This window comes from Mus pahari, chromosome 8, assembly GCF_900095145.1.
Source record: "Mus pahari chromosome 8, PAHARI_EIJ_v1.1, whole genome shotgun sequence".
Lineage (NCBI taxonomy): Eukaryota > Metazoa > Chordata > Mammalia > Rodentia > Muridae > Mus > Mus pahari.
The window spans coordinates 69,595,624-69,598,873 of record NC_034597.1 but is presented as its reverse complement, the minus strand read 5'-3'; the positions used below and the strand labels follow the sequence as shown (position 1 = coordinate 69,598,873).

The following is a 3,250-nucleotide window of genomic DNA, read 5'->3' as shown; positions in this document are numbered from 1 at the left end:
GGGGTCCAGCTGCCTCTCATCTCACCCCTGGCCATTCAGGCTTAGCTGTAGGACCGTCCTAAAGGCTGGCTGGAGCCTCTGAGTTGGCTGCTTAGAAATACTTAGCTGGGGAGTGGCAGCCAGAGAGGGAGAACTGTAATCTCAGGCCTGCCTGCCCAGCTGCCAAGCCAAGTTCAGACTATCCTTCCCTCTGCTTCCATCCGGGAGTCCCTCAATCTTCCTGGTTCATCCCATTCTTACTGGTTTCTTTTTTCAGAGCCAGTCCAACTTCTGTCTCTTTGGGACCATGACACCTCTCGATCCCACAGCTTTCCAGTCACTAAACACACATTCACCACCTTCTCATGTTGAAGCCAAAGACAAGACTCGGCACCTGCCTTTATCTCCCAGAATAGGGAAGATGGATAAGAAACCAGTTACAGGGCATGCTGAGCACCATGACTGCTCTGACTGGCCCTGCCCATGAAGGCCAGGTCAAGTGTTGTGGAACACAATTTCTTCGTGCTTTCTTGATGGTGTGTCCTGCCTTCCAGCTAGTGGTAAAGGGAAAGTCTTGTTGCACTTTGCCTGGCTTTTCTAAGCCTCATGTTGAAATTAAATAACCACTGTAAGAGTATTAAGAATTGAGAGATGGCTCAGCGGTTAAGAGCACTGACTGCTCCTCCGACGGTCCTGAGTTCAAATCCCAGCAACCACATGGTGGCTCACAACCATCTGTAATGAGATCTGATGCCCTCTTCTGGTGTGTCTGAAATCAGCTACATATAATAAATAAATAGATAAATAAATAAATCTTAAGATTAAAAAAAAATGACCAGAGGTATATGAAAACATTTAAAAAAAAAAAAGAATTGAGACTTTAAAAAATTGGTTATCACGAGAGTCTTCTCTCATAAGTAGATCTTCTCACGAGACTGGGTTGGTTATCGTGGAGTGGGTTGGTTATTGAGACAATGTGTTTCTGGTAAAAAGTTTAAGTACAGCTTCATAAGGCTCCCTTGCCCTTCCACCTTCCACCACAGGCTGTGAAGCAAGAAGGCTCACAGTAGATGTCACTACCTTGAGCTTGGACCTTCAAGGCTCTGGAATTGTGAACAAAGAAATTGGTGTGCTTAGAGGAGACCAATCGGTAGTATGAATAAGCAAAAGAAACAGAAGAAGCAACCGCCTCCACCTCCTCAGCCCCCTCAGATTCTAGAAGGTTCTGCAGATGGAGAGCCAAGGCCAAAAAAGCAGAGGCAAAGGAGGGAGAGAAGGAAGCCTGGGGCCCGCCCAAGGAAGCGGAAAACCAAACAAGTAGTCCCCATCACAGAACCTCAAGAACCAGTGATCAAGCTAAAGTACGCTACCCAGCCACTAGATAAAACCAATGCCAAAACCAAGTCTTTCCCCCCTTACATCCATGTAGTAAATAAGGGTGAACTTGGAGCTGTTTGTACAATCGTCAATGCGGAAGAAGACGAAGAACAGATCAAATTGGTGAGGGGCCGGAAGGGTCAGAGATTGCTGACCCCTCCCCTCAGCAGCACAGGGAGCAAGGTGCTCCCAGCTTCATCCTTTATGCTGCAGGGGCCTGTGGTGACAGAATCTTCTGTAGTGGAGCCGGTGGTTTGCTGTCTCTGTGGCAAGGGGGACAGTTACGGACATGGGTGACCTCTTTGGACCCTTTTATCCCCAAGATTATGCAGCCAGTCTTCCGAAGAGTCCACCTCCTAAGGGGTCCACAGAAAGGCAGAGCAAAGTCAAGGTTCGGCGCAAAAGCGCTTCTAAAACTGGCACGGAGGAGGGGGAGGGGGGGAGCCTGGCTGCTCACTATAGGTTCAATCTGTGCCAGCGCTCCAAAGACTCTGGTGGAGGTCCTCGGTCCCTGTCCAGGGGGCGCCCTTGTAAAAAAGCAGCTGCTAAGGGCAGCAGTAAAAAGGCCGTTTTAGACACAAAGCCCTCTGTACCTACCACTTCAAAAGGTGGCCCTGAGCGGGAGTTACAAATCCCTGAACTACCTCTTGACAGCAACGAATTTTGGGTCCATGAGGATTGTATTCTCTGGGCCAATGGAACCTACCTGGTCTATGGCAGGCTCTATGGCCTGCAGGAAGCGCTGGAAAACGCCAGAGATGTGAAATGCTCCCACTGCCAGGAGGCTGTCGCTACTCTGGGCTGCTACAACAAAGGCTGCTCCTCCCGATACCATTACTCATGTGCCATTGACGCAGATTGTTTGCTGAATGAGGAGAATTTCTCGGTGAGGTGCCCCAAGCACAAGGTGAGACTGCGGAGATGAGAAGGTGGTGGTGGACACACACGACAAAATGGAATCCTCTTGTTGTGCAACCAAACCCCACTCTGCTCTGCCCTGCCCTGCACCCCCCCGCTATGTCTGCCCAGACCAGCACTTCCTATGTTCTCACACCCCACTCAAACTGGTGACACCACAGGAAAAGAAAGATACAAGATGTTGGAATGGCTGTTTCCATGGACACAATCTCCATTGTGACAATGTGGGGGAGGGGGAGGGGTGGGCCGATGGGGAAACGGGGAGTTAAAAGGGAAGGATAATATATATATATATATAAATAAATTTTTATTTATTTTTATTAAACTAATAAAATTTATTTTAAAATATGCAACTCAGTATTGACATTTTAAGTCATCAAAATAATTTATAATAGTTAAATGCTGCTTAAATATACACGATATCTTCTGAAGCTAAAAGTAATATGCACTCAACCAGTTTTAAAATCTATTTGGAACATTAAACATGATAGAAGTAGAAAAACAATCTCTTATGGAGTCCTCTATTAAAGGAAATTGTGACATCTCCAAGGAAGAATACACAGTATAACTGTGGCTTCATAGAACGAACTGGGTAAGGTCCCTTCTGTTTCTATTTTGTGAATAGTTTGAAGAGTATTGGTATTAGGTCTTCTTTGACGGTCTGATAAAATTCTGCACTAAACCCATCTGGTCCTGGGCTTTTTTTTTTTTTTTTTGGTCCGGAGACTTTTAATGATGGCTTCTATATTTTTAGGGGTTGTGGGACTGTTTAGATGGTTTATCTGATCCTAATTTAACTTTGATATCTGGCATCTGTCTAGAAAATTGTCCATTTCATCCAGATTTTCCAGTTTTGTTGAATATAGGCTTTTGTGGTAGGACCTGATGATTTTTTTGAATTTCCTCAGTTTCTGTTATTATGTCTCCTTTTTCATTTCTGATTTTGTTAATTTGGATAGGATACTGTCTCTGTGCC

The 3,250-nt window shown here is 45.6% G+C and overlaps 1 pseudogene; it reads left to right on the top strand.

The window, feature by feature from the left end:
• The first annotated feature begins 1,125 nt into the window (after nt 1-1,125).
• Nucleotides 1,126-2,281, top strand: LOC110325028 (annotated as a pseudogene).
• Nucleotides 2,282-3,250: the final 969 nt, after the last annotated feature.